This window comes from Macaca thibetana, chromosome 15 (genome assembly GCF_024542745.1).
Source record: "Macaca thibetana thibetana isolate TM-01 chromosome 15, ASM2454274v1, whole genome shotgun sequence".
In the NCBI taxonomy this organism is placed as follows: domain Eukaryota; kingdom Metazoa; phylum Chordata; class Mammalia; order Primates; family Cercopithecidae; genus Macaca; species Macaca thibetana.
This window is the reverse complement of record NC_065592.1, coordinates 69403401-69426498: the sequence shown is the minus strand read 5'-3', so window position 1 is coordinate 69426498 and position 23098 is coordinate 69403401. Positions and strand designations below refer to the sequence as shown.

Genomic DNA, 23098 nt, shown 5'->3' with positions numbered 1-23098 from the left:
CTGATCCTTGTTTTGTTTTCCAGAGTCAAGGAAACTTATTTTGAGCTATTTATGGCCTTTAATATTTGAGTGAGTATACTCCTATGAACAACATTTGGAACATTGCTGTCTCTCTCTGCTGGGCTTCTCTGGAATTCGGAAACTAGTTGTGAGTATTATTAACTTATGTTTGCATCAGTGCAATAAGAATTCATTTTCTTTTGCAACAGGATGCAATTGGAGAAACAGATTATTTTACTAAGGTTTTGATTAGAAGGTTATGCTTCCCTTTAAGAACACAAGCTTGACTTACAGAGCCAATAAAGTCCCCTTGGGGAAACTGGCCTCATACCTTGTGTGCACAGTCCCTGTACAGGGTTCCTAACTTGTAGTGTGTAAATAATGTCACTTTCAAACAGGCCCAGGAACTTTATGGTCTTTGGATCTCAAGAAGAGAGAACTTTAGCCAACTCACAATGCTATTATAACATCAATTGAAATGACATATGAGTTTTCTCCTTCATTCTGTTGATAAAATGTATCACATTCACTGATTTGCATATGTTGAGCCATCCTTACATCCCTGAGATAAATCACACTTGGTCAAGATGAATTATCTTTGTAATGTTTTTGTTGAATTTGGTTTGCTAGCATTTTGTTGAGAATTTTTGCATCAATGTTCATCAGACATTTTGACTTGCAGATTCCTGTTTTTGATATGTCTGGTTTTTGTATTAGGGTAGAACTGGCCTCAGAGAATGAGTGAAATATTCCCTCCTTCTGTATTTTTTGGAATAATTTGAGTAGAATTGGTATTAGTTCTTTAGATGTCTGGTAAGATTCAGCAGTGAAGCCATTGGGTCATAGGCTTTTCTTTCCTGGCAGACTCTTTAGTACTGCTTCAATCTTATTATTTGTTATTGGCCTGTCCATGTTTTGGATTTCTTCATGATTCAATACTGGTAGGCTTTACATGCCTAGAAACTCACCTGTTTCTTCTAGTATTTCCAATTTATTGGCGTATAGGTGTTTGCTGTAGTCTCTAATGATCCTCTGAATTTCTTCAGTGTCTGCTGTAATATTTTTTTACTTCAGATTCTATTTATTTTCTCTTTTTATTTTTACTCTGGTTATAAGTCTGTTGATTCTGTGTATCTTTTTAAATACTTGGCATCATTAATTTTCAGAGAAATGTAAGTCAAAACTACAATGAGATATCATCTTAGACTAATCAGCATGGCTATTTGCAGAAAGTCAAAAGACAACAGATCCTGGCATGGCTGTGGAGAAAACAGAAGGCTTAGGCCCTGTCGATGAGCATGTAAATTAGTTCAACCACTGTGGAAAGGAGTTTAAAGATTTTTCAAAGAATTTTTAGCAGAGCCACCATTTGACCCAGCAATCTCATAACTGGGTATATATCCAAATGAAAATAAATCATTCTACCAAAAAGACACATGCACTTGTTTGTTCATTACAGTACTATTCACAAGAGCAAAGACATGGAATCAACCTTGGTGCCCATCAGTGGTGGATGCATAAAATAAATGGTACATATATACCATGAAATATACCATGGAATACTACACAGCCATGTAAAAATTATCATATCATGTCCTTTGCAGCAACATGGATGCAGCTGAAGGACATTCTAAGAAAATTAATGCAGGAACAGAAAACCAAAACTGCACATTCTCATTTATAAATGAGAAATATTCCAGGCACAGTGGCTCACACCTGTAATCCCCGCACTTTGGAAGACTGAGGCAAGCGGATCACCTTAGGTCAGGAGGTCAAGACCAGCCTGGCCAACATGGTGAAACCCTTTCTCTACTAAAAACACATTATTAGCCTGGTGTGGTGGCAGGTGCTTGTAATCCCAGCTACTCAGGAGGCTGAGGCAGTCTCCTGAGTAGCTCCGCCTTCTGGGAGGCGGAGGCTGTAGTGAGCTGAGATTGCACCATTGAACTCCAGCCTGGGTGACAGAGCAAGACTGCATCTCAAAAATAAATAAGTTAATAAAAATAAGAAACAAAATAAATAAAAGTGAGCTAAACACTGGGTACTCATGGGCATAAAAATGGCAAATAGAGACAGTGGGGATTAGTAGAGCTGGGAGGAATAGAGTGGGGCAAATGTCGAAAAACTACTGGCTATTATGCTCAGTATCTGGTTGACAGGATCAGTTGTGCTCCAAACCTCGGCATTATGCAATATACTCAGCTAAATCTGCATACGTACCCCCTAACTCTTAAATTTGCTTTTTTGAAGCTATTTTCTAGATCCTGTAGGTGTTATTTTTTATTATTATTTATTCTTTAGATTCTTCTGCCCATGTATTTTCAAATAGCCTCTTTTCAGGCTTATTTTTTTTTCTTTGATTGAAAGTATCATTATGCTGCTGAGAGAGTCTGATGCATTATTTAGTACATGAATTGTGTTTTAGCTCCAGAATTTCTGCTCTATTTCTTAAAAAAATTTAAAAATCTGTTTGTTAAATTTATTTGATAGGATTATTAAATTTTTTCCCTGTTTAACCTCAAATTTCATTTAGCATTCTCAAAAACAGCTATTTTTTATTATCCCTCTGAAAGGTCACATATCTCTGTCACTCCAGGATTGGGAACTGGTGTCTTATTTAGTTCGTCTTGTGAGGCCATAATTTCCTGAATGGTCTTCATGCTTTTGGATGTCTTTCAATATCTGGGCATTAAAAAAAATTAAGCATTTATTCTAATCCTTGCAGTTTGTACTTATTTGCATTTATCTTCCTTGAGAAAACTTTCCAAGTATTCAAAAGGAATTGAGTGTTGTGATCTAAGTCTTTGGTCACTACAGCCATATCTGCATGAAGTGTACCCCAAGCCCAGTAATGCTGTGACTCTTGTAGACTCACAGAAACAGCACTTTGGTGCTCCTAAGTAAGACTGAGGAGAATTCCCTGGATTACCAGGCACAGTCTCTTTTTCTTTTCCCTTATTTTCCCCCAAACAAATGGAGTCTGTCTCTCCATGCTGAACTGCCTGCTGTTGGGGGAAAGGTGATGCAGGCATTCCCGTTGTCACCACCACTGGGACAGTGCTGGATCACAACTGAAGCCAACATGGTATTGAGTCTCTCACAAGGACTATAGCAGCTAATACCTGGGTGCCACCAATGTGCAGGTTCAAGAGCTCTTCGATCAGCAGGTGATGCATCCTGCCAAAGCTGTATCTCTCTATTCAGGGCAGGCAGGTTCTCTTTTGGTCCAGTGTGTGTTTAGAAATGCTGTCTGGGCACTGTGTCCTGAATTGGGAACTTTAGGAATATACTTGGTGCTTTACTTTACTGTGGCTGAGCTGGTACCCAAATTTTAAGACAAATACTTTTTTTTTTTTTTTTTTTAACTTTTCTCTTTCTTTTCCTCCAGCAGGAGTTTCTCCCAGTGGAGAACTCCAGTGGTATCCAGGTAGTAGTTGTCAACTCTCAGTGGTAGCCAGGGAGTAGTTGTAGTAGTTGCTAACTCCCAGTGGTAGCCAGGTAGTAGTAGTAGTTTAGAAACTCCCAGGTCTGCTAGTGGCAACTACTACCTGGCTACCACTGATGTTTATTCAGGGCCCAAGGACTCTCGAATCAGCAGGTGGTGAATCCTGCGAGGCCTGGTCTCTGTGTTCATGGCAATGGGTTCCCTTCTGGCCTAAGCTATGTCTGGAAATTCTATTCAGAAGTTAAGGCCTGGAATTAGGGACTTTAGGAGTCTGTTCAGTGTTTTATTTTCCTGTGTTTAAGTTGGAACCCAAGTTGCAAGACAAAGTCCTTTTTATTCTTCTCTCTTCTTTCTTCAAAACGAAAGAGTTTGGCCCTGTGGCCACCACAGCTGAGAATGTGCTGGGTCAAACCCAAAGCCCGCACAGTACTGGGTCTCACACGAGACCCACAGCAACTACTACCTGGCTGGTAACTGATGTTTATTCAGGGCCCAATAGCTCTTCTATCAGCAAGTGATGAATCTTGCCAGAACTGAATCTTTCCCTTCATGGCATCAGGATCCTTTCTGACCCAGTATGAGTCTAGAAACACTATTCAGGAGCTAGGGTCTAGAATAGAGGCTTTAAGGCTCTTCTTGGTGCTTCATTTTACTGTGGATGAGCTTTTATCCACACTCTAAGACAAAGTCCTTTTTACAATTCCCTCTCCTTTCTTCTAGTAGAGGGAGAGTGTCTCTCTGGAGCTGTGAGTTTCACTGTCCAGAACTGGGGGAGGGGTGACAGCACTCCCTTGGCCATCTCAGCTGTTCTCTTACTAGGTCATGTGCACCCCAAGTGCACTGGCTGTAAGCCAAGGACAGCACCAGGACTTGTCCAGGAATTGCAGTCCTTGTGGCCTAGACTGCCTTTTAAGTTTATTTAGAATCACAGAGCACTTTAGCTCATAGTGGTGAAGCTAGCTGAACTCAAGTTGTGCCCACTGGGAAGGACGATTCCCCTCTGTGTAAGCCTGGTGTAAATGTTCCCTCCTTGGGCACTGGATGAATTCTGCTCTGTGTTGCTTTTTACTGTGACAGTGCAACACTGAGTTCCAGTACAAAGTCCCACAGTCATTTTCCTTTTCATTCCCCAAGTATTCAGATTCTCTCTTCATGCCATGTGGTGGCTGCCAGAGAGAGAAGAGGTGTCAGCAATTCAAGACTGTGTTTCCTTACTCTCTTCAGTGCCTCCTTCCTTGATATGATGTTAAAACCAGGTACTATGATTGCTCACCTGATATTTGGTTCTTATGAAAGTGCTTTCTTATGTGTATAGTCGTTAAATTTGGTGTTCTGGGGCAGGAGGGGTAATTCCTAAAGGGTTCTATTTGGGTATCTTGCTCCACCCCCTCTCTATCTGAAATTGTTATAGCTATTATATTTCTATTGCTTTTTTAATACAATTTTTAAATGAACTTGTCAGTATCTACCAAAATAAAACCCTAGTGTATTTTGATTGGATTATACTGAATCTATATAATAAATATTCAGAGAATTGATGTTTTAAATATAATATATCTTCTAATTCCAACATATGACATAACTTCATTTATTTAGGAACATTTTGATTTTCTTCATTAGTATTTGTTAGTTTTGAGCACTATCTTACATGTATTTTCTTAGTTTAAAATCTACATATTTCAAGTTTTTTTGTGTACTATTTTAAGTAGTACTGTTTATAAATTGACAAAAAGTCCAATTAGTCATTGCCAGTATATATAAACGCTATTTATTTTATTATACTGACCTTTTATTCTCCTACATTTATAAACTGACTTATTTGTTTTAAGATTTTTTTTTTATTTCTTTGGATTTACTATGTGTACAATTGCTTAGTATATGTATATTGAAAATTTACACATTATAAACTGACTTATTTGTTTTAAGACATTTTTTGATTCCTTCAGATGTACTATGTGTACAATTGCTTAGTCTATGTATATTGAAAATTTTATATCTTCCTTCCAAAGCAGAATGTCTTTTATTTCTGCTCTATTTCAAATTGGACTAGCCATGAGTTCTAGTATAATTCTGAATAGGAGCTATAATCAGAAAAATCCCTTCCTTATTTCTGATCTTAGGGGGAAAACGTTCAGTGTTTACCATTATACATGGTATTTTCTCTAAGTTTTGTGTAGATAACTTTTTAAAAGGTTTAGGAATCATCTTTCAAGTATTAGCATGTTAAGTTTTTCATCAGGAATGGATGTTAAATTTTGTTGAATACTGTTTCTGCATCTGTTCAGATGCACATGCAATTTTTATTCTTAGAGTCTTTACATATGGTAAACTATACTGATTTTTGAATGTTAAATCATTTCTATTGCATTTATCCTTGCTCACCCAGGATAAATACCATTTGGTAATGACACAGCAATATTTTCATATGTTCCTTCTTTGGGCTTGGTAATATTTTCCTTAAAAATTGTTTCTATATTAATTAGAAATATTGGTCTAATATTGTTTTCTTATAATATGTTCTCTAGTTTTATTGTGTGGATTGTATTGGTCTCATAAAAAGTTTCAGAAAGCACCCTTCCTCATCTATTTTGTGAAAGAGATTATGTAAATGAATATTATTCCTTCCGTACATACTTGCCACAATTTTTCTGTGAATCTACTTAGGCCTGAACATGTTTTATTGTTATTGCAACATTTTAATTACAAATTTACTTTCTTTTCTGGATAAATTATTGATGTGTTTATTTATAAATTTTGATAAATAGCATCTTTCAAACAATGTGTCAGTCATAAATTGTCATATTTATGGACAGAGATTTACTTGAGAGATGCCATTATTTTATTTTTTATTTATATTGGGCCAGCAGTGATATTTTTCTTTCATTACCATGGTACTTTCTGTTCTCTTCTTTTCTCTCTCTCTATATATATATCTTTTCTTGGTCATTTGGGAAAAAGCTTGTCAATTTTATTGATTCTTTTACTGTAAACCAGATTTTTCTTTAGATGGTTTTCTCTATTGTTTTTCTTTTGTTCAATTTCATTTATTTTTATTATCTTGATACTTTTTTCCTTATTAATTTTGTTTTATTTTTCCATATTTTTTATTGTCAAGATAGAAGGTTAGATTCTTGATTTAAGACTTTTTTTTTTCCTAATATAATAATGTAATGCTGCTATGGGTTGAGTGTGTCTCCCCCAAAATTCATTTATTGAAACTGTAAACCCCAATGCAATGGTATTTGGAGATGGAGCCCCTGGGAAATAATTAGGTCATGAAGGTTGGGCCCTCATGATAAGATTAATATGCTTTTATAAATAAACACTAGAGCTGGAGTTTTCTCTCTCTACTGTTTGCTATATAAAGATACAACAAGAAGATGGCTATTTGACAAGCAGAAAGATTATTCTCACCCAAACTCAACCATGCTGCTACCCTGATCTCTGACTTCCCAGCCTCTAGTATCATGACAAATAAATTTCGGTTGTTTAAGTAACCCAAGCTATGGTATTTTTACTGTAGCATCCACTACTGACTTACACAAATGCTAGAGTTTCTTCTTAGCACCGCTTTGGTAACATATCACAAATTTTTATACGATGTGCTTTCATTGTGCTCAGCTCAAAATATTTTCTAACTTCTAAATTAAGTTAGAAATTTTGACCAATGCATTATTTTACCAATGAATTATTTAAAAATCTGTTGTGGCTTTTTTCAAATGTTTGTGATTTTCTAGATTTCATTATTTATTGATTTCTGGTTTAATTCAGTTATGCTCAGACAACAGACTTTATTTGATTTCAATATTTTAAGCTGGATTTATAGGATTTTTTCAGATATGTATATATATTATGACAAACTGCTTTTGATATTCACAAGGCAGCATAGATCAGCAGCTGATAAAGTGAACTTGGAACTCGAGAGAGGTTATAGAGACATGTTCAACTTTGGGACAAAAAGAAAGAATTAATAACAGGTTTAAAATACATTCAGAGGACAATCTAATGTGGAATCAAGAAAAGTTTAAGAAATCCTACCTTTGACCATATTGGAATAAGATAACTGGATTTATCTATCTACTTGAAACAACTAGAGAATAATACAAATATAAATATTTTTTAAAAGCTGGGAATTATTAAACAAAACATAATGACCCTGAGAGATGGAACATATATGAGCTGAAACCTATAATTGCAACAGTTTCATTCCCTGAGAGTTTTTTCAAACCACAATGCAATGAAAGGGAGCTTGGGCAAATGAAGCAGATGAACTGAAAAAGGGTTAGACATCTAAGAAAGAGAAAGTAGCTAGAAAGAGTCTATAGATCAGAGTAGAAGAAAGGAGGGCTGCAGAGACAGAACTCAGGAAGTAAACAAAGGATGTCCCTAGATTATTCATAAAAATATTGATAAGCACATGCACGTGATGAGGAAAGTATCTATGGCCAAGAAGAAAATCACGCAAAATGATAAGAGGAAATGGTACCTGATTACTCACACAGAATTTCTAAAAATATATTTATTATTATTTTAGCATTTTTATTCCTGTTTGCTTATTTCTACCAAACATTCTGGAACACCTATAATTCACAGGCTATTGGGAAGAATATTTAAAAGAGAACAGTTAGCTCAAGACTAAACAATATTGTCCTGTCTGAAAAATATGTTCAGCAAAACCTTAGTGGATAAAAGTGTTCTAGAACAAAAGTGTTCAAAGATAAGTCCAGAAATACAAAATCATCCCACACTCAACAAGGTAAAATATACAATGTTGGGCATCCAATAAAAACGTGCTAGGTTTGCAGACAAGGAAGAATGTATTACCAATTGTTGCAAGAAAAATCAATCAGGTGACACAGATTCACCACTGACACAGTCACTAGACTTAGCCAACAAGGATATTTAGAAAGAGTTATTATAACTTGAGAATACATATATTCAAACATCTAAGGATGAAAATCTAAGGATGAAAATTACAATGACTGATGAAAAAAACTAGATGAGTTAATAACAGATTAGACATTACAAAATAAAACATTAGTAAATGCAAAATTGTAGAAATATCAGCTATCTAAAATAAAATAAAGTTAAAAATATACATCTTTATATATAAATATATATTTCAGTATATTATATAACTCCTATAATATGTAATAAAAACTATATGTATACAAAACATTAGTGAACCATGGAACAACTTTATGCATCCTTGTAATTGAAGTCTCCAAATTGGGGTGAAAGAGTGGGGAGAAATACTTAAAGAAATGATAACTGAATTTTTCTGGATCCAAGAAACTCAAAGAATCCAAAGCACAAAACTCATGAAGAAACTGCACGAAGAAATACTGTAATCTAATCAGCCCGTTGAGTGTAGCTGGCTTTAGAGACTCACTTCTAACAGATAATGAAAATAGAAACAAATAGTAAGTTTACAGTAGAGAAACCTAGTAGTTATTACCTTACTCCATGATTAAGGTAAACATTATCATTGATGAATCATTTTCCCAGCACTCTCTGATATGATATGATGAGAAAGGCACATAATCTCTGAAGTATACCTCCCTAAAATTCATAACCTTATTCTATTCATAAAAAAAACAGACATACTCATATTCAGCAAAGTAACTTAGCAGTAGTCTTCAAAATGTCAGTCATGAAAGAAAAAGAAAGACTTTGAAACTGTGAGAGGTTGAGGAGACAGGTGATATGACCACTATAGGAAAATGATGTCCTACATGTTATATTGGAAGGAAAAAAGGACATTAGTGGAAACACTAGGGAATTATGAATAAAGTCTGTAGTTTAGCAAATAGTATTGCACCAATGTTAATATCTTAGGTTTGATAAATATGCCATAATTATGTAACTGTTAAAATTAGGAAAAATTGGGTGAAGGGTACGTGAATTGCTCCTGTACTATCTTTGCAACTCTTCTCCAAAGAAATTCAAATTCGTTTCAAAATATAAAGTTAAATAGATACCATTTGCAAAGAAATCATTCAAGTGTATTTAAAACCAGAATAACTATGACTTGAGAATGCTCTGTGATCCAAAAGATATTACAGACAATGTTTGCTTGAAAAAACAATCTTAAATTGTGATTTGAAAATATTTCAGTTTGTGGTTGCTTATATTCATTCTAAAAATAAAATAGCAGTTCAAATAGATTATCTTGATATTTTCAAGTTAGAAATAGGTCTTCAAACGATATGGCACCATTACCCCAAATATTGCAGAAGTGTACACTTTGTGTGCAAGGCTTGCAGGTGTACCTGTTATTTAAAACATTCCACACAGAACTTTTCAGGTTCTGACATTTTAAAAGGGATTATTCAATATTTTCTTTTATACAAATATGAATATAAATATAAATAATCCCATATCTTTACTATTCCTGGTCCTACTTTGATGCAGCAGAGAAGAGAAATGGGTCATAGTTTTGAAAAAAATAAAATAAAATAAAATAAAATGCTAGTAGTGGGAATGAGGAATGACCATTTTCCTGTTAATTTTAAAACTATTTATAGCATAGAAGTCAGAGCAATAAGGTCATAATCTACCAAGATAGTTTCTCAATCAGCAAATACAATGAGAACATGCTTGATGTCAAGGCACCACATTAAATTGCTCCATGGGAGACAGACGAATTTTCTAATAACCAATTTTGCATTCTTAGGAGGCTTTCTCACCATTTAGCATTGCCAAGTTTTCTGCCGTTTTGTAGTTTACAATTCTGTTGTATTTCCAGAAGGATTGCCTGGGGCAATTAGCAGTCAAGTGAAGACAGGGATGATATGCACCTCATCTCAAGTTGCAGTTGACACTGAATAAATATTTCTGGTACTGTGTAATAATCATATTGCTGTGTTTAACAATATCTGTAACAAAATCTTCACAATCGTTCAATGGGCCCTATTTCAAATACTGCTGCACTTCTGAGGCTCATTCTCAAAAATGGAGGAGAAATTTAACTATATTTACACCTAAAATATAATCCTTACAGACAAGAAGGAATTGGAATAGCCCTGCAATACCTATGGTTCAGATGAACCTAACTCTGCCTTCTGCCCTTACCAGAAAGGCACAGGGTCATATTTTGGCCACCACACAAATTCGGAAACCAGGAATTGTCTGTGAGAAGAAACTATTTTGTTTCTTTTTTTCTTCTCCAAAACAATTCTGCGTTGATAGTTTGAGAAAATAATATAAATTAAAAGCCATAAGGCAATTTAAAGACATTATAGTGATTTTTGCCTAGTGAAATTATCAGTTAGAGGATGATCGTTAAAACTGCACACTGCATACACTTCAGTCTTGAAAGATTGGCAGCTCCCTCTACTGTTTCTCTGGGTGAGGTGCGAGGAATCAAGGCTCAACCCTTTGTGTAATTCCGTTTCCTGTGATGCTGGACTTTCACAGCTTGTCAATTAATGGCCTTCAAACTGGCAAGCTTTCAAACAATGGCTGACTTTCAGTAGTCTGATGGCACCTTTAGGACACCCGCTTCGAAGACCGATCTACTTCAAAAGAAAGCTTGATACTTCTATTAGAGCAAAACATGTGAATCACACTCTCTCTTTGAAGCTTTCTATTTCTGGTTATATCCGTCTGGTCTGTTTACAACAGATGCAAGCTTCTTCTGAAAAGCGGTCCTCCTGGCAATAAAAACTTGTAGCTTCGGAATCCAATTTCTTTTGCATTTTTTTGCGGAAACATTCATTATTTTTTATAAAGTTCAGACTGGTTTGCATCTATTCTTCTAGACCTCATTCACATCACATGTAAAACCAACTTTTTCATGTTTTGTCCTGTTGGATACATTTCTCATAATGCAGTCTTCATTTCTTTTAACCATGCTTTTGTTATTGTGACTACAGAGGAAAGGGGGAAAGAAACAGGTGCTATCGTCTCCCTAAATAGAATCTCCCAGGAACTTGTCTGCATTTGTAATTCCTTTTCTATATACTGAGAAGATCTTTTAAATAGCCTGGAAGAAAAGTATTCATTATACTATAGTGGCTCAACGATTACAGCTTAAGACGCAAGGATAAAATTGCTTCATTTGTTAAAACATGTAGAAGCATAATTACTTTCTTTTCTCTTTAAAATAAAATTTAGCACAACGGTACAGATTCTCTATTAGAAATTAATTTAAAACATATAGGAAAATGAATAAAAGAACTAAACTTCACTTCACCTCAGTATCTGTTCTTAGAAAAATACCATTTATTTAAAAGAAAATACACACATTTTTTGACAAAGTTGTCTATACTAAACTAGCCATGATTACTATTACTTTTCAAATGAATTGGCATTATTTTTTTCCAAAAAATATCTTTTAAAGATAACAAGGGTAGGCCAAATATAAAAGACAAAGTAAAGTATACTTTTATTGGAAAATAATGACTCTGTTCTTTGTGTAACTAACGAATTACTCTGTGTATAATGGCAATAGTATTGTGCATCTCCTGATGTCAGGTATTTGATCCTTATTACAATGAGACTAAATGTAGAGAGAATTTCATGGACTGACAAATGCATAGCAAAATATTGCTCCCTCTTCCCTTTCCTTCTTCAAGGTGCTGTAAGGCAGTGTTGACTTTAAAATAATAAAACAGATATAGATGTTATATGTGAAATCCTTTCAATTTTGAGAGGAAGATGTTATGTACATAAATAAACATGAGTTAAAATGCTGAGAGCCTTACAAAAGTAGAGAGTTAGTCTTTAAGGAATTTGAAACAAATATTATTTAAGTAGATAGGGAAAATTGCAAATTCCTGAACAGTATACCTTGAGAAAATATGTCCGTTTCTACATAGCAATGAAGCAATCATGTCAATTAAGGTAAAAAAATAGTCAATTTTGTCACATAACCAGATTGCAGAATATCTCACACTGATGTTCCTTAACAGCTAGGTGTTTCACTATTTATGGCAAATTCTTCATGGATTTTACAGCCTAGAACCTTGAAGATGTAATGAATAATGATACTCACACTCCTATTATTTGATCATTCAACTGTTTTTTACTCATTCAACAAAATTATGATGAGAAAATATTTCTTGGCATGTGAAAAGAAAACGTTGAAATGCATAAAAATAAATTAATTGAAATGGAAATAAAAGAATCATAATTTCAATTTTAGGAGACATTTAAGTTAGTCCTTAGTCAAAGAGCATGAAAAATGTCAAGTTGGTATGGACTAATTTTGTTATGAATTTACCTGGATAACCAATAAGAACCAGTTATAGGGTTCTCAAAGAACACCATCTCCAGTGCCTGTAATATCCTCTGTCTCATTCTCTAAAATCTTATTGGAATAACTTAGCCCCACTGTAATATGCTGCACCATTACATCTAACATCTCATGCTATTACAGCATTCACTGGTGCATTGTCCAAAGCAGCAGAACTGCGATGGAACATTTAAATATTTTCTTGACAGATATCTATCTGCTAGATATCTATCTGCTAGATATCTATCTGTTGCTATGTTGAGATCCAGTAACTCCACATTTCCATTTCTTTCTTTTTTTTTTAATTATTATACTTTAAGTTCTGGGTTACATGTGCAGAACATGCAGTTTTGTTACACAGGTATACATGTGCCATGGTGGTTTGCTGCACCCATCAACCCGTCACCTACATTAGGTATTTCTCCTCATGTTATCCCTCCCCTACCCCCCCAACCCCTGACAGGCCCCGGTGTGTAATATTCCCCTCCCTGTGTCCATGTGTTCTCATTGTCCATTTCAACCACAAACATATGCTGTGGAGAAACAGGGTATAATAGATATACACCTGTAGCTCCTGAGTCTGTGGATACAAAAAATTCTGACTCTAATTATGATCAGATAGCTAACTATGCTCCACTGAAATAGTTTATTTGTATAAGCAAATGCAAAGTATGGTTTAAATACCATTCTTAAGCCTGGATATTACTGATTCAGGTAATAAGTTAGAAGTGTCTCACATCTGTTGTTTGTAGACAAACAGTTGTTTTCATATATTTTTTCTTGCCTATCTCTCTGCAAAATATCTTTACAATAATAAATATATCTCTTTTCTGAAGTACAATATCTACTAAGTCACTGAAAGATTAGACATTTGGCTTTGTTAAATGTGAAAGAAAATTACACATTTATCACCCAATATTATAAAGGATTTCTAATAGAAAAGCATTGCTTTTAGAACTTCAGATGTTGTTACTAACATAGGGATGCTAGGTGCATTATTATCAACAGTGTAAGTTAAGACTTTCTTTCTTCATTTTACAAATGTTAAAAAAAAACATTCTTTGTAACCTGTATTTCCCAAAGATCAATAAAGAGCCTTGCTATTATTCAGGCATTGTTGGTTTCATAAAACATCTTTCTTTGTAGAAAGCTTTGTCACGAAATCTCATACACTCATGTGCTTGGACACAATCACTTCTATGTTCCTATTCCACGAGAATTTCATAAATTGTCTTTCATACTTCCATATTTTGCAGATGTTCCAATGTAGAGAAATATAGAAGATAATACCAATCTGTGTGTTGGTTCATCATAGAACAAACTCGTGATCTAATTAAAATAACACATTACATTTCTAAAGAAACTGATCAGAAATATTGTCAGAACTGTCTAGTATATATACTACTCTCAGGATATCTGTCTTCCAATTGCAAATGATAATGCAATAAATTTTTACTATACATCAACATATCCTGAGTTGATTTTTCATGTTTCATCTTGGTGTCAAGATTTTGAACTGCCTTTCTTTTCCGTGTGAAAGTGTGATCACATGAATTACAAATTTTGTACCATTTGACTCAAATGTTGGCAAAGCTTTTGTATCACATTTCCCAGGATCAAAATGACACCTTTATATTATACTAAAAAAAAAGACATGCTATGAGCAACTCTTAGATATACTTAGCAAGAATACAATAATAATAATGATCATATAATAACATGAAACAGACATGCCTGCCACTGTATTTGTATTCACAAATTTAAAATCTTTTACAGAAATCTTGAGGGTAGCTTTAAAAGTTTTTTCCTTCACTATAGTTTAGCTGCATTTAAACTTCTTTCTTAAAAAGTTTATTTCTACTTAATATGTTTTATTTGTAACGTGCTCCATAGCTTAACTTTGCTCAAACAGCAAAGAACATTTTAAATGCCTTGAACAAACTCTACCAGTTAAAGCTTTAAAATGGATAGAATTGACTTCTTGCTTCATTAACATGGTCACTTACATAATGTAATTCTAAAACCACATGGGTGGGTCTTATCTCTAGATAAGGTAAAGACAACTAAAAACTGATATGGCCTATGGACATTTTTCATGTTGGATTGAAAATGTAGCTCTGAATAATTGGTGTGAAAATCGGGCATGCTAAGATAAACTATAATATGACTACGGTACCTTTGGGACTTTAAATATGATCAAATTGAGGTTTTGCTTTTTGAAGTGATTGTACCAGCAAGAAAAATTGATAATAAATCAGTAAATTACAAATAACCCTGGATGCTAGAACTGTCAACTCATAGTTAATTACCCAATGGAGAGTAATTTTTCAAGAAGATAGTGTTTGATTCCTTTTATTAAGCATATTTTTGAAGCAGTAAAACCAAATTTGTGTGATTCATCACCTTCCCAGCTTATCATTGTTAATGTCCTTTTTGGAAGACAGTCCTTGTTTCTAGTCTACATTAAATCACTGTTAAGGCTTGGGGTCAGGAGAACAAACATATAGTAACCATATATTTAAGAGACTCAAATAGTCTGAATTATACTTATATAATACAAAAATATTTATAGTTATATACAGTATATAACATGTAATATGAATATAATTATATTGAAGATAAAATAATTATTTTTAAATCTAATTATATTTTATAAACATTAAGGAGAATGTTGTACATATGACTATCATTATTTCTTGCTTTCTGGACTGTTTCTTAAATAGCATTATGTTTTAACTTTCTCCAGACAGTGTAACGTGATGGTAGTTCTTTTTACCAAACAACTGCATAATGTTTTTTTCTCCCCCCCTGAAAAAAAAAAAATGTACTGTAGGAAGCCTTCAGAGAGAAACACTCCCTTTACCTCCTAACACCACAATAAGCACTTTGTTTTACTCCGGCCCAGTGGCTCTGGCTATGTGTTTGCCGATAGCAATGTGCTTCTGCTGTGAGAAACCAGTGTGTAACTTTGACAGTATTGGCAGTTATGGTACCAGAACTGATGAATCCCTGAATTGTACACAAGAATCATATTTGCCACTTATTTTTAGGGGGAGATTAAATATGTATAGGGACAAATGCAAAAAGGAACAAGATACTTCATTTTGATTTAGTTACTAAAACAAACAAACAAACAAAACAAAAACAGAATGGTGAAGCCTGTGGACACTGTTAGATTCCATGGAACCTAAGACCAAGAGGGCTGAGACTTAAAGGACTTCTGCCTACCGTCTTTGACCAAGAAAGAAGGAAACTGTGTGGAAAAAAAATAAGAATTTATGAGTGCAAATGTCCAGGCCTACTCCCATGTGACAATAAACAATAATGATATATTTTGGTAAAGCACATACTTTGTGCCAATAGTTTAGTTAAGAGCTTTTATGAATTATCTTCTTTCATCCTCATGTTATCATATAAATTTGTATCTGCATTGTCCTCAATTAAATATGAGGACATTGATTTGTTTTTATTAGTGTTTTTTTTTTACTTATTCATATTGTCTATATCCTCTTGAATAAATTTTCAATTTTGTCTAGAAAAATGTTTTGTTTTGTTTTTGAAATTAAAATAATATAATTTATTTTAATCATATTTAAAATATCAATATTCTCTAAAACTATTGCTTTTTCTCCTTAATGTTTTTGTACTTTTCTCTTTTTACATTATATGGTTTGCTAGTGACAACACTTTCTGAAAATCCGCTTTTAGTTTCCTGAAGCTGTTTTCTTGGGGGTTTCAAATTTTCTGTTTATTGTTGCTGTATAGTTTAACTGCTTTGTAAAAATGGCCTGTGAACTCTGATTGTTTAACACTTGCTGATTTCTATATGTCTCCATAAATGGCCGAACTATAAAAATACCACCTCAAAGTTCAAAATTTGTTTGATGTTATGTTTTATAGGTTCCATTAAGTCGTTTGATAACTGCAGTATTCAATACTTCCTTGTCTTTGGTATGTTTTCATCAGAGAGAGGTGAGTTAATCTATCACTATGCATTTCAGAGAGACGTAAGCTCATCTATGGCTATATTGGAAGTTATGGAAAATTGAGTGATTGCCTAACCATAATTTGCCCTTTTCATTTCCATGAGTTTGTAACTTTGTAGGTCTTCCTGTAGAGGGAAGTAAATTTTTTTGTGATACTTTATCTACTTGACTTGCTTTAAACCATGTGATGTTAGCAGATATTGTATAAGTAGGAGCTTGTAATAGGCTTGTACAATGGGGCTTGCCCCTTAATTATTCACCTTTCCAAGAACAGTGCTTCTCCCAGGTAACTGCTGTTACTAGAATGATCACTTGTGGAGAACACTAGACTTGATTATCTGTATAATGCAAGCTCAGCTGTAATTGCAGCTTCAAACAGAGCTGCCACACTGAACCTGTAATGAGTTACCATAGTTTTTAAATACATACTTTAATCATCCACTTACTTTTTCTTCCTTCCACTCTCACCTCTCCATTACTTCCTTCTCTAGACATTTCTTTATGGCAATGCGTGCTTATCTAATTATGATCTTGCTTAAGAAATCCAAGAGGATAATCATGAAACAAACCAAGAACTGAGTCCCCAGTGCAGAATCCTTCTGCTTAGGGGCTGCTGTAAGCAATTAGTTCACCATCCTGGATAACATCAACCAGATCTCTGGATGTGTGATTACCCGAGAGCCATAGGAACAAGACACATAACCCCTGTACTCCACACATCTCCAGCATGTCTCCCATACCAAGTTTCTCTTTATAAACACTATGATACATTTCAAAATTTTAAATGGCACTTTAGAACACTAGTTGGCCGTCTTCTCGGTTTGCTGGCTCTCTGATTAAAACTGCTTTTCCTCTCAACAAACTTTGTCTCTGGCTTCTGCAACCAAACTTTGGTCTGGTTACCAATTCACCCTGAATTAGCTGATCTCCAGCCAACCCACATCTGTGAGAGAAACAAGTTCTTATTATGTACCACTGTAGTTCCATTGTTGGATTTTATGAAGTATTACTATGGAAGTATCTAACTGATTTAGAGGTTTCGTTATTTTCTCATTTTAATTTGTCAGCATTATACTCATTTTTTTTGTTTTTTTGTTTTTTTGTTTTTTTGAGACGGAGTCTCGCTCTGTCGCCCAGGCTGGAGTGCAGTGGCGCGATCTCGGCTCACTGCAAGCTCCGCCTCCTGGGTTCCCGCCATTCTCCTACCTCAGCCTCCTGAGTAGCTGGGACTACAGGCGCCCGCCACCGCGCCCGGCTAATTTTTTGTATTTTTAGTAGAGACGGGGTTTCACCGTGGTCTCGATCTCCTGACCTTGTGATCCGCCCGCCTCGGCCTCCCAATATACTCATTTTTATAGTTCATACTGCCTACAATTATATAAACATTCAGGTGATTATGTGTGTGTGTATATGCTATTCTACTTCATACCTATTAATTACTTACTCTTTATATTTTCCAAATCTGACATAATTATTTTTGCATTAATGGTATTTAGCTAGTTTTTGCATGACACATGATTGACAAAATTTCTTCCTTGTTTTATTTTGGGTATTTATCTCATATGCCATGTATGTATATAAACATTTCATTTTGAAATAGTTTAGATTTTTATAAAAGTTGCAAAGATAACACGACACAGAGTTTATATACACCCGAGTTTTCACTATAGTTATCATCTAACATTAATATAACATATTTGTCATAACTAATGAACCAATACTGATAAATTATTAAGTAAAGCTGGTACTTTATGAGGATTTTTTTCTAAGTTTTTATCTAATGTTAATTTCTTGTTACAGGATCAAATTTAGGATACAATACTACATTGTTTTGTCAATTATCTTTAGTCTCCTCTTTGCTGGGACAGTTTCTCTGACTTCCCTGGCTTTTGATGACCTTAAGATTTTTGAGGGACCTTAAGATTTTTATCTGGCTTTTGATGACCTTAAGATTTTTGGTTAATATTTTGTAGAATTTCCTAAAATTTGGACTTGTCTCATAATAGTTTTCATAATTAGATTGGAGATACAGGCTCTGGAGAAGTAACCACAGAGGTTACATGCTGTTATTATTATATCATACTAAGGGTACATGCTATCAACATGACTTATTGTTATTGGTTTTGTTAAGCTTGGTCACAAGCAGAGGGAATGTTTGTTTGATGTCTTCACTGTGAAGTTATTCCCACACCCTCCCCCCCACTACTAATTCCTTATTGTACTCTTTGGAAGTAAATCATAATGCCTAGCCCATATTTAATGGGTGGTGAGTTAAAATGCCTCAGTTTCTTATTGCAGCTATAACAAATCACCATAAACTTTAGTGGTCTAAAACAACATGAATTTATTATCTTATAGGTCTGAAGGTCAGAAGCTTGAATGTGTCTAAGGTTTTCACAGAGTTGAATTTCTTCTGGAGGCTATAGGGAAGAATCTCTATTCAAACCCATTTTCCATCTTCAAAGCCACAGCATGGTATCTTTACATCTCTGTCTTTCTGACCCCTGGTTTCCAGTGTCACATCTCCTTCTCTTACCTTTCTGATTCCTTCTTTCTCTTATAAAGACCCTTGGAATTTCATTAGGTCAACCAGATAATTCAGAAATATCTCTCACTTTCAAGATCCTTAATTTAATTACATCTGCAAAGTCCCTTTTGCCTTAATTGCAGGAACATATTCAAAGGTTCCTACAGTTAAAACCTGCAAAGTTAGGGGAGGAAAGGGAGGCATTACCTACTTACCACACACACTGGGTACCACACATACATTCATATATTTGCATAGATTTAATTTTTTGTTCAAAAATATTTCATCTTTCAACATTTATTTTTTAAATGAATTTTACTATATATACTTATGATATACACTATTATGTTACGGCAGGAGTCCAAAACCTGGACCAGTACCAGTCTAAGGCCTGTTACGAACTGGGCTGCACAGCAGGAGGTGAGCAGTGAGTGAGCCAGGAAGCTTCACCTGTATTTACAACTGCTCCCTATCGCTCAAATTACTGCCTGAGCTCCACCTCCTGTCAGATCAGTGAAGGCAATAGACTCTCATAGGAGCATGAACCTTATTGTGAACTGTGCATGTGAGGGATCTACATTCTACACTCCTCATGAGAATCTAATCTAATCAGGAACCTAATCTACTAACCATTGTTTTATTCTCTATCTCTGCTTATTATACTTTTTTAAAATACAGAGATTATGCAATATTTTTCTTTTCATGTCTGGGTAATTTCACTTAACATCATGTCCTCCAGGTTTATACATATTGTGGCAAATGGCAGGATCTTCTTTTATAAGGCTGGATAATATATCATTATGTATATGTGTAAATATATATTCCACAGTTTCTTTATTTATTCATTCATTTGTCTATGAATTGACACTTAGGTTGTTTTTATGTCACATCTTCCAAACATAGCGTGCTTTAATTACTCAGTAAATATCTCCAATTTCTCATATTATCGTTAGAGTTTTAATTATGCTATCTTCCTGAAGACAAAACAAATTAGTGATTATTTTTACATTCAATAGGTGACAGTTTTTTGAAATAGTATGTCAGCTTCTGAAGTTTTGATTCTATTTTATTTCTTGTTTTGTGGTTCATTTTCATACCTGCAAAAAATATTTTTAATAGCCTATTGTGTCAGAGTCTGTGGCTAAAGAACTCTTGTCTCTTACTATTATAGATATTATTTTGTATTCATTTTCTCATGAATAAAAATAAAATTTTACACTTTATATAAAGTATACAATTTGAAGGTTATTATTTGTCCATTACTATTTCGAAAATATTTTAAAATTCTTGTCTTGGTATTCATAAGCTATATGTTGTCAACTAAATTACCTTTAATTTACAGGCAATTTGCTTTTCTCTGATCGCTATAATTGTCTCTGGTTTTCCTGCTTTTTTGTATCTTCAGTATAAAGTTTCTTGGGGTGGGTTTATAAGTTTATTCTTCTAAGTTATTGGGGCAAACTTTTGATTTGAGAACACAAAGGTCTTAAATACTAGAGATGTTTTGCCAATTACCTTTTTATATATTGCCTGTAGTTTATTCTTTCTGATGTTTTATTCTTGAAATCCTGTAAAACGTACTGTAGTCCATCAGTTTCTCCTTCTTGCCAGATGTTTTCATATTTTATTTAAACTTTGCTATTGAATTTTAAATGAATTTCTCAAAATTATCTTCTAATTCATAAATTCTCTCTCTCCCTGTGCTTAAACTAAAGTTCATCCCCTCTATTAAATTTTTACTATTTATAACATTTTAGACTTTTAGACAAATTTATAAGTTCTTTATTTAGTTTTGCCTGTTTTTATTGTACAAGTCCTTTCATTTATAAGGGAGTTGTGTCATCACTAATTTCAAAAATATGGATTATACTTATTTTACATTGTTTGATACATTTTTAATAAAACCATTCCACTGAATTATCTTGGCTTTATGTTTTTTTTTTCATTCATTTTGGAATTTTGCATTTGTTTCATCATTTAGGGCATAGAGTTTCTATGTGTCTTTTTTTTTTTTTTTTTTTTTTTTTGAGGGAGTTTCGCTCTTATTGCCCAGGCTGGAGTACAATGGCATGATCTTGGCTCACTGCAAACTCAGCCTCCCGGGTTCAAGCAATTCTCCTGCCTTAGCCTCCCAAGTAGCTGGGATTACAGGCATGCACCACCACACCTGGGTAATCTTGTATTTTTAGTAAAGATGGGGTTTCTCCATGTTGATCAGGCTGGTCTCCAACTCCTGACCTCAGGTAATCCACTTTTCATTTTTCATTATATTTGACCTGAAATTAACTCTCATTAATGAGATATTGTTTTTTACTTTTACTTTTATGGATACATAATAGTTGTACATATATGAGGAACATGTGATATTTTGATACAATCAAACAAGGTGTGATGATCAAATCAGAGTAATTGGGATATCCATCATCTCAAAAATTTATTATTTATTTGTGTTGGGAAAATTACAAATCTACTCTTTTATTTGAAAAATATAAAAAAAAAAATTAACCAAGTTATCTTCTCCTAGCCTCTAAGACCCTTTTCAGAACTAGAAGTCATAGTGACAAACTGGATTTTAAGAGATAGCTAGATTCATTAGGAAGTGGTATCTGTGTCTTCTTAGGCCTCTAGAACAAAAGTTGCTATAAGCCACATGCCAGACAGCAATCTTTCTATAATTTTATCAGCAAGTTTTCAAAAAAGAAACATGAACACAATCATTTGCTATAGTAAAGTGAACTTGACTACAGTTCCCCTCTCAAGGGAAACAGTTTATATCCCCTTTATTCTATGACAGCTGAATGCTTGAATGACGGCAGCTTCATAATAGGGCAGAACTGTAGCCCAGAATGCTTTATGCTTTCAGACGTGCTCATTGATTTGCATGTATTTTCAATTTCTCATCCATGGAGAAATCACATCATGCTTTCTGAGCTAGCTAAGGTATTCTTTGTTTTTTCTCTTCATAATTTATTTCGTTTTGCCTAGTTTTCAGAGCAGAAACAATGAAAATAAATACTGTCTTGTCCAATGTGGTAGGCAGAATTTTGGCCCCTGACCTCTGCCACCTCTCATAACCAGTATCACACTCATGAATATGTTCAATCACATGGCAAAAGGGATTTTTCAGATAGAATTAAGGTTGCTTGTCAGTTTATATTAAAATTAGACAATTACCCCAAGTGATCTTTATGAGACCGATGTAATCAGATGAGCCCGTAAAATAAAAGTTATCTCCCAGATGAGAACCGAATAAAAGTCAGAGAGATGTGACAGAAGGGGAAGTCAGAGACATTTGAAGTACAAGAAGAATTTGATGTATTACAGCTGGTTTTCAAAATGGGGAGTGCCACAAGCCAAGGATGCAATGCAGTCAGCCTTTAGAAAATGAGAAGGAATCCCAGCTGACAGCAAGTCCTACAATCTTGCGGAACTGAATTCAGCCAATGAATGTAAAGAGCATGGAAACAGATTATTTCTCAAATACTCGAGATAAAAGCCCAGGCCAGCTGACACTTTGATTTAGGCCTTGTGAACCTAGCTAAGTCCATCTATGCTTCTGATCTGCAGACTTCTGAGATGATAAATGTCTATTGTTTTAACCACTAACTTTATGGTAATTTGTTACAGAAGCAACACAAAATGAAAACACTCAGATATGTATTTGCAACTTGTGTCAATAAAATCATCATTTTATATTATATATTTACTAATTAAGTAGTAATTAAGTATGTTAAGGTGTGGCTTTCCCTCTTAGGTTGATATAGCTCTACTATATGTATTTTGGAACTTAAATTAGAAAGTCCAATTTTAAATCAAAAGTGTTTTAATAAAGCTTTTAAAAATATTTTGATACCTTTGGGTTTAGTCCTTTTCCTTTTTTTCTGTCAGCTATAACTTTACAT

At 34.2% G+C, this 23098-nt stretch overlaps 1 long non-coding RNA gene across 1 annotated transcript in view; it reads left to right on the top strand.

Annotated features, from left to right (window-relative positions):
• The first annotated feature begins 4595 nt into the window (after positions 1-4595).
• Positions 4596-23098, top strand: part of LOC126937362 (uncharacterized) — a 59691-nt gene continuing 41188 nt past the window's right edge. Inside the window, exons 1-2 of the long non-coding RNA XR_007719708.1 lie at positions 4596-4701; positions 16584-16655. This is a non-coding gene — a long non-coding RNA (uncharacterized LOC126937362). The remainder of the gene's footprint in view (positions 4702-16583; positions 16656-23098) is intronic.